This window comes from Tursiops truncatus, chromosome 20 (assembly GCF_011762595.2).
Source record: "Tursiops truncatus isolate mTurTru1 chromosome 20, mTurTru1.mat.Y, whole genome shotgun sequence".
Classification (NCBI taxonomy): domain Eukaryota; kingdom Metazoa; phylum Chordata; class Mammalia; order Artiodactyla; family Delphinidae; genus Tursiops; species Tursiops truncatus.
Window position 1 is genome coordinate 1706874 of NC_047053.1, and position 12824 is coordinate 1719697.

General features: G+C 40.5%; 1 protein-coding gene across 3 annotated transcripts in view; it reads right to left on the reverse strand.

Moving 5' to 3' along the window:
- LOC101333194 (multidrug and toxin extrusion protein 2) overlaps nucleotides 1–12824 on the reverse strand; it is a 154095-nt gene that overhangs the window by 84602 nt on the left and 56669 nt on the right. For all 3 annotated transcript variants that reach the window (XM_073797356.1, XM_073797355.1, XM_073797362.1), the window contains one exon: nucleotides 11423–11517. The gene's annotated coding sequence lies outside the window, so the exon portion shown is untranslated. The remainder of the gene's footprint in view (nucleotides 1–11422; nucleotides 11518–12824) is intronic.

Genomic DNA, 12824 nt, shown 5'->3' on the forward strand with positions numbered 1-12824 from the left:
GACATAAACAGATGGAGAAATATACCATGTTCTTGGATTGGAAGAATCAATATTGTGAAAATGACTGTACTACCCAAAGCAATCTACAGATTCAATGCAATCCCTATCAGACTACCAATGGCATTCTTCACAGATTTAGAACAAAAAATCTTACAATTCGTATGGAAACACAAAAAACATCCCAAATAGCCAAGGCAATCTTGAGAAAGAAAAATGGAGTTGGAGGAATCAGGCACCCCAACTTCAAACTATACCACAAAGCTACAGTAATCAAGGCAGTATGGTACTGGCACAAAAACAGAAATATAGATCAATGGTACAAGATACAATGCCCAGAGATAGTGCTCGGAAAACTGGACAGCTACATGTAAAAGAATGAAATTAGAACACTCCCTAACACCATACACAAAAATAAACTCCAAATGGATTCAAGACTTAAATGTAAGACCAAACACTATAAAACTCTTAGAGGAAAACATAGGAAAAACATTCTTTGACATAAACCACAGCAAGATCTTTTTTGACCCACCTCCTAGAGTAACGGAAATAAAAACAAAAATAAACAAATGGGACTTAATTAAACTTCAAAGCTTTTGCACAGCAAAGGAAACCATAAGCAATACAAAAAGACAACCCTCAGAATGGGTGAAAATATTTGCAAATGAAATAACAAAGGATTAATCTCTAAAATATACAAACAGCTCATGGAGCTCAATATCAAAAAAAAAAAAACAATCCAGTTAAAAAATGGGCGGAAGACCTACAGGAAGACATACAGATGGCCAAGAGGCACATGAAAAGATGCTCAACATCACTAATTATTAGAGAAATGCAAATCAAAACTACAATGAGGTATCACCTCACGCCAGTCAGAATGGCCATTATCAAAAAATATAGGGCTTCCCTGGTGGCGCAGTGGTTGAGAATCTGCCTGCCAATGTAGGGGACACAGGTTCGAGCCCTGGTCTGGGAAGATCCCACATGCTGCGGAGCAACAAGGCCCATGAGCCACAACTACTGAGCCTGCACGTCTGGAGCCTGTGCTCCGCAACAAGAGAGGCCGCGACAGTGAGAGGCCCACGCACCGTGATGAAAAGTGGCCCCGGCTCGCCGCAACTAGAGAAAGCCCTCGCACAGAAACGAAGACCCAACACAGCCAAAAATAATAAATTAATTAATTTAAAATATATATATATATATATAAACAATAAGTGATGGAATTCTATGGTGTGGTGAACTGGAATCCTCCTGCACTGTTGGTGGGAATGTAAATTGATACAACCACTATGGAAAACAGTATGGAGGTTCCTTAAAAAACTAAAAATAGAACTACCGTAAGACACAGCAATCCCACTACTGGGCATATACCCTGAGAAAACCATAATTCAAAAAGAGTCATGTACCACAATGTTCATTGCAGCTCTATTTACAATAGCCAGGACATGGAAGCAACCTAAGTGTCCATCGACAGATGAATAGATAAAGAAGATGTGGCACATATACAGAATGGAATATTACTCAGCCATAAAAATAAACGAAATTGAGTTATTTGTAGTGAGGTGGATGGACCTAGAGTATGTCATACAGAGTGAAGTAAGTAAGAAAGAGAGAGACAAATACCGTACGCTAACACATATATATGGAATCTTAAAAAAAAAAAAAAAAGGTACTGATGGACCTAGTAGCAGGGCAGGAATAAAGAGACAGACATAGAAAATAGACTTGAGGTCATGCGGTGGGAGGGTGAAGCTGAGGCAAAGTGAGAGTAGCATCGATATACATACACTACCGAATGGAAAATAGTTGGCTAGTGGGAAGCAGCAGCATAGCACAGGGAGATCGGTTTGGTGCTTTGCGGTGACCTAGAGGGGTGGGATAGGGAAGATGGGAGGGAGGCTCAAGAGGGAGGGGATGTGGGGACATGTGTATGCATATGGCTGATTCGCTTTGTTGTGCAACAGAAACTAACACAGTACTGTGAAGCAATTATACTCCAATGAAGATCTATTAAAAAAAAAAAGAAGACAATACAGGAAAAAGAAAATAAAGTGTTCGTTCTATTGTACAGTTTGGATACCAGTCCTTTTTCAGATACGTTTTTTAGAGATTTTTTCCTATTCCCTATCTTATCTTTTCATTCTATTAACAGTGTTTTTTGCAAAGCAGAAATTTAAAACTTTAATGAAGTTCAACTATCAATTTGAAAATGTCCTTACTGTCTATATAATCAGTCATAATTCCAATTATTATTTTAAAGTTCTCTATGTCACAGTAATCAAATTTCCTTGTCAACTGCATCTTTTTTTTTAATCGTCAAATCTCTCACCAAATCTTTCACCATGGCTATTTTTATGTCTTCTGTCTTGCACAGACAGTTATTATTTTACCTTTGATTCTTCTCTGAAAGCATTTGCAATCAATTACAGGGAAAAAAACTGCTTAATCTTCAAGGAGATTGATGGAAAGGACCCTGACAAGTACTCCAGAATACAGGTTTTTGACAACTTTAAGATCATACTACTGAACTGGGTAAGAACGTTTAGAACTCTAATGAAGAAATTGATTCATAAAACTGCTAACCCAAGACACAGCAAAACAAGACTTATTAACACGTGACTGAAATGAACTGATGTAGATGATTATAATTTTTGCACTTTTTGTTTGAAGCATTCTTGGTTCTTTAATGTTTTGTTTTCCAGATTTAAGGAAATCTTTTCTCTTTCTCTTAAGCTATCTATAACTTACCACATTTAACAGATTATACTTTTTAAAATAAAAATTAAAACATGATCTTTTCTCTCTACCTGATCCTTGCAGAACTCAGATACTCTTAGTTTCTCGTTTTCACGGCAAAATACTTATTTGCACAGGTTCGATAAGAACCTGTTCTCCCTGTAACAGCACAAAATTGGAAACACTGGTTTATTACTGAGGCTTTGTCTGGGTCATCCTACTTGACCTACATGTACATAGAATCAGATGTGACCAGACAGATTTAAGGAACTGATGTTGACTTTATGGAGCCAATGCTTATGAAGTCCCTTGAAACACTGGCCTGGTACCTTACTTACACTTGAGTAAGGATGGTCATTTTCCAGCTGGCCCAGGAACCTTAAGATACATTGGGGACCTCAAGAAGAGAGGAATTCACCCACATCTATAGGTACTGAAGGGGAAGTCTGATGGCAAATTCATGGCTTGGCTTCCTAGACTTGAAAGACTTTTAAAGGTCCACTCTAGAATTCCTTATTAAGAGTTCCAACAAAGGTGACTTGAAAAGGACCTATATGATAAACCACTATTCTTGCTGTGTTTATATGAATAATCAGGCCAGGATAAGACTAAACTTATTTTACAAACAAATTAGTCTTACTATAATGGCATTTGAGAAAAATAGGGTAAGTATAGAGAGGAAATTATGTTTCAATGGAAAACTATCACACACCCCTGTGGTTATTAGATATGCCCCTATTCGTTTTCTTTGAGGTTTTGTTATCTATCTGTAAACTGGACTGGATCCTGAATTATTCTAGTTTCCTCCAATATCTAGTTACAACTGCTCAAACTAACAATAGCAAGTTTTGTCCCACCCTTCTAACTTGGAGTCACTAAGAATTAAAACTATCCTTTTCCTGAAACACTATAAGCTAAAGCTGGATGACACGATATAAACTTCAGAGAAACCACCACAACAGATCACGTATGGACAAGCTTCATGCCTGCCGTTCTGCAGGCCGCTAAGAAAATTCACGGGAACACTCAATTCCATAACCAGGGACATTCAAACGGCAAACCAGGAAATTCACTGAATTACAACCGCCATCCTCCTTCCACTGTCTGAAGATACTCTGAGCTCAAATCCAGAAATCTACTTGACTGGATGCCCTCTGGACTCAGAAACTAGGTTTCCAACTATGAATCTTTGTTTTTGTTTCCTCAGAAACTCCTCTCATAAATGCCTGACTGCTCACACCACATAGAGACCTAACTTAGATGGACACGGACACCCTCCTGCACCACTGCCTCTCGAAACACACAGAAGAGTTTAACTGCGCTGACTTATTCTCAAGAGTAAGACACTAGTTCGCTGAGCTATGAAACAAGGTACCTTAGCTTCTGGGCCGTGAGACTTCTTGTGGAAGCTTCAAAGTGGGAGTGGAGAGGAATGAAGGGCGGCAGAACATGCCACTTTAGCATAAGAATTATTTTGAACTAAAGGCCCTTGAAAAACAACGGCAGAGTTTTGTTGCTGTTGTTAGAAAGGCGGTTAGAAGAGCATTTTAATCTCTGCTTCTCTTTTTGGAAAGAGGACCTAAAAACTCCCATGTGAAAGGTGCCATCGCCCCTGTACCGGGAGAAGAGAAACTTTCTTTGCTGGGGAGTCAGAGCCGAGAGAATTCTACACAAACAGACCTTGTTAAAATAATTCTTACCCTCCTTTAGCCTCTGCCCATGGCTCAGTTACTCTCCTACAGCTGCCACTCTTTACATGCTACAGGCCAGTATAAAAGCATGTAGATTCTGCCAAGTTTTGCGTCTTCACTTCCTTACGAGGGCTCCTGTGTCACATAAAGCTTACATAAATGCGTATGCTTTTCTCCCGGGAATCTGTCTTAATGGCAGTTTAATTCTCAGGTCCAGTGAAAAACCCTAAGAGGGGAAAGGTAAAGGTTTGCCTCCCCTACATGTATGATGACTTCTGGGCTACTTACATGTCAGACTGAAAACTCAAAGTCTGTTACTTAGTTTTTTATTTCTTCCATAATATTTCTATGTTCCAACACCACTTAATTTTTTTGACAGTTTGGAAATGGACCAAAAGCACAACAACAACAACAACAACAAAAATAGATAAAAGTTTGTAATCAAAATTAAAAACTTTTGTGCAACAACTCAATAGCAAAGAAATAAACAAGTCACGGGGATGTCATGCACAGCATGGAAACTAGAGTTAATAACACTGTGCCGTCTATTGGAAACGTGCTAAGAGAGAAAATCTTAAAAGTTTTTATCACAAGAAAAAAATTCTTGTAACTATGTATGGTGATGTATGTTACTAGACATTGCGGTGATCATTTCACAACATATACAAACATCGAATCATCATGTTGTACACCTGAAACTAATATAATTTTATACATCAGTTTTATCCAAATTTTTTTGAAGTTTGTGCAACTATCAACTATCAGGGTACTATCAAAAAGTGAAAAGACATTCTGCAGGATGGAAGAAAATATTTGCAAACCATACATCTAATAAGAGTCCAGAATATATTAAAACTTTCACAACTCAACAGCAAAAAGAGAAACGACTCAATTACAAAATGGATAAAGGACTTGAACAGACAAAAAACGGCATATAGGTAGCCAACAAACTTATGAAAATATGCTCAAGATTAATTTGCATGAAGTAAAGGTACAAATTAAAACCACATTTCACACCCACTAGAATGGCTATAATAAAATACAGTAAAATAATGAATTAAATAAACCAAAAGAATTAAATAAGTAAAAATATAATCAAATAAAATAGAGAAAATTAACAAAATCAAAATTGGTTCTTTGCAAAGAGTCACAAAGTTGACAAATTTTTAGTCAGATGGACTAAGAAAAAACAGACTCGCATAACTGCAAGCAGAAATGAAAATGGGGGCATTACTACCAATTTTACAGAAATAAAACAGATTATAAGAGAATACTATGAACAACTATATGGTAATAAAGTCTATAACCTATTAGAAATGGACAAATTCCTAGAAACACAAAACCTATCAAGACTAAATCATGAAGAAACAGAAATTCTGAATAGATCTATAACTAGTAAGAAGACGGAATCTGTAATAAAAAATCTCCTGACAAAGGACAGTCCTGCACTTAATGGCTTCACTGGTGAATTCTACCAAACATTTAAAGAGGAACCAATATTTACAGACTTTTCCCAAAAAGTGAGGAAGGAAGACTTCCTAATTCATTCTATGAAACCAGCATTACCCTGATACCAAAGCCAGACAAACACACTATAGAGAAGAAAACTACAGACCAATATCCCCTGTGAACACTGATGACAAAATCTCCAACAATATACTAGCAAATCAAACTCAGCAGCATATAAAAGGCTTATACACCACGACCAAGTGGGATTTATTGCTGGATGATTCAACATAGGAAAATGGATTAATATAAAACACATTACAAAATGAAGGGAGAAAACCTCATGATCATCTCAATTGATGCAAAAAAAGCATTTGACAAAAACGCAACACCCTTTCATGATAAAAACACTTAACAAAAATAGGAATAGAAGGAAAGTACCTCAATGTAATGAAAGCCATATATGAAAAACCCACAGCAAACATAATACTCAATGGTGAAGGACTGAAAGCTTTTCCTCTAAGTTCAGGAACAAGGCAAGGATGCCCACTTTTGCCACTTCTATTCAACATAAGTACTGGAAATTCTAGCCAGAGCAATTAGGGAAGAAAAAGGAATGAAAGGCATACAAACTGGAAAGGAAGAATTATCTCTGTTCAAAGATAATATGGGGCTTCCCAGGTGGCGCAGTGGTTGGGAGTCCGCCTGCCAATGTAGGGGACGTGGGTTCGTGCCCCGGTCTGGGAGGATCCCACATGCCGCGGAGCGGCTGGGCCCGTGGGCCATGGCCGCTGAGCCTGCGTGTCCGGAGCCTGTGCTCCGCAACGGGAGAGGCCACAGCAGTGAGAAACCTGCATACTGCAAAAAAAAAAAAAAAAGATAATATGATCTTATGTATAGAAAACCCTAACAATTCCACAAAGAAACTGTTAGAGCTAATAAATGAATTCAGTACTGTCACAGAATACAACGTCAACACACACAAGACACAGTTGTATTTCTGTTCTATACACTAACAATGAACAATCTGAAAAGGAAACTATGAAACAATCCCATTACAATCGCATCAAAAGGAATAAAATAACTTAAAACTTAACTTAACCAAGGAGGTGAAAAACTAGTACAATGGAAATTTCAAAATCCTGCAGAAAGAAATTAAAGAAGACATAAGTAAATGGAATTACACCTCATGTTCAAGGACTGGATGCCTTTTCATTGTTAAGATGGCAATACTACCTAAAACAGTCCACAGGTTCAATGCCAATCCCTATAAAAATCTTAATGACATTATTTGCAGAAATAGAAAAATCCATCTTACAATTCACATGGAATCTCAAATGATTTTTTGATAAGGATGCAAACATCATTCAGTGGGGAAAGGACAGTCTTTTTTTTTTTTTTTTTTTTTTTGCGGTACGCAGGCCTCTCACTGTTGTGGCCTCTCCCGTTGCGGAGCACAGGCTCCGGACACGCAGGCTCAGCGGCCATGGCTCACGGGCCCAGCTGCTCCGCGGCACGCAGCATCCTCCCGGACCGGGGCACGAACCCGCGTCCCCCGCATCGGCAGGTGGACTCTCAACCACTGCGCCACCAGGGAAGCCCAGGACAGTCTTTTTAACAAATGTTTCTGGGAAAACTGGATATCCACATGCAAAAGAATGAAGTCGGATCCTTACCTAACACCACATATAAAAATTAACTCAGGGACTCCCCTGGTGGCACAGTGGCTAAGACTCTGCGCTCCCAATGCTGGGGGACTGGGTTCGATCCCTGGTCAGGAAACTAGATCCCACATGCATGCTGCAACTAAGAGTTTGCATGCCACAACTAAGGAGCCCTGGAGCTGCAACTAAGAAGCCCACCTGCTGCAACTAAGGAGCCTGTGAGCTGCAACTAAGGAGCCCGCCTGCCGCAACTAAGACCTGGTGCAACCAAATAAAAGAATAAATGTTAAAAACAAAAACAAGAACAATAAAACTAACTCAAGTGGATTAAGCTTAAATGTAAGACCTAAAACTATAAAACTCTCAGAAGAAAACGTAAGGCAAAATCGCCACAGCACTGGATTGGGAATGATTGCTTGGATATGACACCAAGGGTACACACAATAAAAGAAGAACTGACAAATTAGACCATGAAAATTAAAAACTTGTTAATCAAAAGACAGTATCAGGGCTTCCCTGGTGGCACAGTGGTTAAGAATCCGCCTGCCAGTGCAGGGGACACAGGTTCAGATCCTGGTCAGGGAAGATCCCACATGCCGCCAAGCAACTAAGCCTGTGCGCCACAACTACTGAGCCTGTGTGCCACAACCACTGAAGCCCACGCGCCTAGAGCCTGTGCTCCACAACAAGAGAAGCCACCACAATGAGAAGCCTGCACGCTGCAATGAAGAGTAGCCCCCGCTCACCACAACTAGAGAAAGCCTGTGCGCAGCAACGAAGACCCAACGCAGCCAAAAATAAATAAATATATATATATTAAAACAATTAAAAGACAATATCAAAGAGTAAAAAGGCAACCCACAGAATGGGAGAAAATATTTATAAATCATTTATCTGATAAGGTACTAATGTCCAGAATATATAAAGAACTCCAAAAACTCAACAACAACAACAAAACCAACCTGATTAAAAAATGTGCAAAACAACTTGAATAGAGGGCTTCCCTGGTGGCACAGTGGTTAAGAATCCTCCTGCCAATGCAGGGGACACGGGTTTGAGCCCTGGCCTGGGAAGATCCCACATGCCACAGAGCAACTAAGCCCATGCACCACAACTACTGAGCCTGCGCTCTAGAGCCCGCGAGCCACAACTACTGAGCCCGCATGCCATAACTACTGAAGCCCATGCACTTAGAGCCTGTGCTCTGCAACAAGAGAAGCCACGACAATGAGAAGTCCGTGCACTGCAACAAAGAGTAGCCCCCGCGCACCACAACTAGAGAAAGCCCACGCACAGCAATGAAGACCCAACACAGCCAAAAATAAAAACAAATAAATTAATTAAAAAAAAAAACTTGGTATGTCTCCAAGGAATACATTTAAATGGCCAAGAAGTACATGAAAATATGCTAAACATAACAGATCATTAAGGAAATGCAGATCAAAACTACACTGAGATACTACCTCACGCCCATTAATTAGCATGGCTATTATTAAACAAAACAGGACAAAACCCAGAAAATAACAAGTGCTGAAGAGGATGTGGAAAATTGGTCTCCTGTGCAATGTTGGTTGGAATGTAAAATGGTGCACCCACTATGGGAAACAGTACAGCGGTTCCTCAAAAATTTAAAAATAGATTACCAGATGACCCACCAATTCCACTTCTGGGCGTATGGTGAAAAGAACTGGAAGCACAGACTCAGATCTCTGTAGTACACTCACGTTCACAGCAGCATTATTCACAACAGCTAAAATGTGAAAGCAACCCAAGTTTCTATCAACAGATGAACAGATAAGCAAGATGTGGTACATACATATGGTGGAATATTACTCAGCCTTAAAAAGGAAAGAAGTTCTGGCATACGCTACAACATGGATGAACCTTGAGGATATTATGCTAAGTAAAATAATGTCCCAAAAACACAAATACTACATGACTCCACTTATATGAGGTACTTGGAGCAGTAAAACTCAAAGGGAGAGAAAGTGGAATTGTGATCTCCAGGGCTTGGGAGGAGGGGAAATGGACAGCTATCGTTTGGTGGGCACAGAGTTTCAGATTTATAAGGTGAAAACATTATGGGGATGCATGGTGGGATGATGGTACAACATTATGAACATATTTAGTACACTGAACTGTACACTAAAAATGGTTAAGACAGTCAATTTTATGTTGGATTTTACCACAATAAAAATTGAGAAAAAGAAAAAGCTGATACAACATTACCAGTGGTAGAGCTTGAAAAGGCCCTTACTATAAACTCATTGACAGGATTAAATCCATTGAGAGGGGGCTTCCCTGGTGGCGCAGTGGTTGAGAATCTGCTGGCTAATGCAGGGAGACACGGGTTCGAGCCCTGGTCTGGGAAGATCCTACATGCCGCGGAGCAACTAGGCCCGTGAGGCACAACTACTGAGCCTGCGCGTCTGGAGCCTGTGCTCCGCAACAAGAGAGGCCGCGACAGTGAGAGGCCCGCGCACCACGATGAAGAGTGGCCCCTGCTTGCCACAACTAGAGAAAGCCCTCGCACAGAAACGAAGACCCAACACAGCAAAAATAAATTAATTAATTAATAAACTCCTACCCCAACATCTTCTTAAAAAAAAAAAATCCATTGAGAGGGAAATACAAACAAAGCTACACCAGCAATTAATATTTTATAGCAAAGTGACCTGCTTCCACGGAAGAAGAAATATTCCATATGAGAAAGAGTAAGAAACCGACAAAAGAGATAATCAGATTCATACACTGAAAACCCATGACGGAGTTAACATCCGGGAGAAATGTTTATATAAAAGTGTAGCTCCTTTTTTGATTTCCAATAAGATACTGCAGATCTTCCAAATAATTTAGAAAACATTACTAATATCTATCCACACACAACTGACAGAAAACCATGACAAGGTTAGTTAATATGCTTCATTAACGGTATAAAATTATCATTTCCAGTTTGTAGCCTGGTGACAATTCTTCTGTTTTAGTTATGGTATTTGAAAACTCTTATTAAAATTTATGTTAAAAGTACAGCAACAGCTAATGCTATTCCATAATGGAAAATTAATTGTTGCCATAGTTGCAAACTTAACATGTTTTCCGCACTGTGCCCTTTACTGCTCCTAAATCCCGATAAAAGGAACAAAGTCTCAAGATAAATGGTACAATCACCTAAGGGGGAGTTTAGGGTCCGACTTAACGTCCTGTACACTTCATTCCCTCCAGCGATCACACTGAAGGGAGGAAGGACACGATACGTCAGCATAAGGAAAGGCAGAAGGGCTGCGAATCCTCCAGGGTGGTCAAGACGCAGACTGTGGCGGTTTGCACGCCTCAGCCCCTCCTCGAGGCTTTGTCCAGGACACCTCCCCTCGCCGACCTCCCACCCATCTCCTCTCAAACCGGGACACAGTCAGCGGGGCTCACACTTCAACACAGAGACGCCCAGAGGGTCAGGATCCGGTCCTCAACCCGCAGGACAGGTTCTGCCCCAAGAACTTCCCTGATCACAGGCACTTAGCAATTTGCATTTCTTAGGAAATTTCTTAGGACCAAAAGATCCTTTTGAAGACGCCTAAAACTAGACAACAGATCAGGAAACACTACTGCTTTTCTAAGACTACCACACCAAAACAGCAAAATAGTTTCTAAGCTAATTCTCTTTCTTTCTGGCTGAGCCCTGCTTGGTAGATACTAAATTAACTCCACATTAAGAGGAAAACGTGCCGACACAGGCTTTCCTTTTGCCCCCAGCTCTCACGTTGGATGCATTTCACTAAACAAAGTGCGTCATGCTGCCAATGGATTTCTTACCATTTTCACCACGAAAGATTCCTTACCTGCCCTGGGATCAACAGGGCCCCATCTCTAAGAGGTCCCGCCCTCTGTTACCTGCTCTGCCGCTCTGTTCCAGTTTATCCTCCAGATGTACACCAAGTAGAAGAGGGTTTGAAAGAAGACACAGGCCGTCAATCCGGACCAGAGACCTGTGGGTGGGAAACAAGTATCCCGTTCAGATTTTCTGCAGTCCCCCTCCTGGCATCATTAACATTCTCCCGTAACTACTGTATCCACAGCGTAACCTGCAGCTTACGCTAAAATCTTAGATAATTATGGACCAGGATCAGACGCACGCTTACCACTGACCAGGTTTGATTCCAACTCTAGTGGGAACCCGCTGGAAGGCTTTAGATGGGTGTGTGCATGTACCTGTGAGACTGATGTTTCTAGAAGCCCACTTTGAGAACCATCTCTCCAATTGCCGTGTACAAGAGATGACTGAGAAACATTATAAACAATGCCTATCTCCTTGTGAGAAGAAACTATTTAAATCACTTAAATATCAGTGTGTAACAAAGTGGATATAAAATACCCATTCACATACGAATAACTGCACTACAAAGCCAGCTGTCTAGGCTTGAGTTGGAACCCCGTATAAACTGGGAATTAGTCTGCTAACCTGTTCACATGTCTGGGGCCCCACGATGGCAGGAGGTCACTGAGGCTGGGCCTCCCGTGGACTCCCGGCCATTTCACTGGAATAACCTCTCGAGTTGAGAAGCAGATGGATGGACAGTTTATACCCTTTGATGGACTGATTCCATTCCTAGGAACCCATCCTAAGGAGAGACTCAGGAGTGTCGTTAATAATTCATATACCCGGGATGCTCGTCACAATGTCATTTAAAAGAGGAGCAACTTACAGCATCGCTAATTATTAGAGAATTGCTAATCAAAACTACAGTGAGGTACCACCTCACACTGGTCAGAACGGCCATCATTAAAACGTCTACAAATAAATGCTGGCGAGGGTGTGGAGAAAAGGGAACCCTCCTACGCTGTTTGTGGGAATGTAAGTCGGTGCAGCTACTATGGAAAACAGTAAGGAGATTCCTCAAAAAACTAAAAATAGAGTTGCTACACGATCCAGCAATCCCACTCCTGGGCATATACCCAGACAAAACTATAATTCAAAAAGATACATGCACCCCAATGTTCACAGCAGCACTATTCACAACAGCCAAGACATGGAAACAACCTAAATGTCCATCAACAGAGGAACGGATAAAGAGGTGGTGCATATACACAATGGAATACTACTCAGCCATAAGAAAGAATGAAATAATGCCATTTGCAGCTACATGGATGGACCTAGAGATTATCATACTAAGTGAAGTCAGTCAGAAAGAGAAAGACAAATACTATATGACATCACCCGTATGTGGAATCTAAAATATGACACAAATGAACTCATCTACAAAATAGAAGCAGACTCATAGACACAGAGAACAGA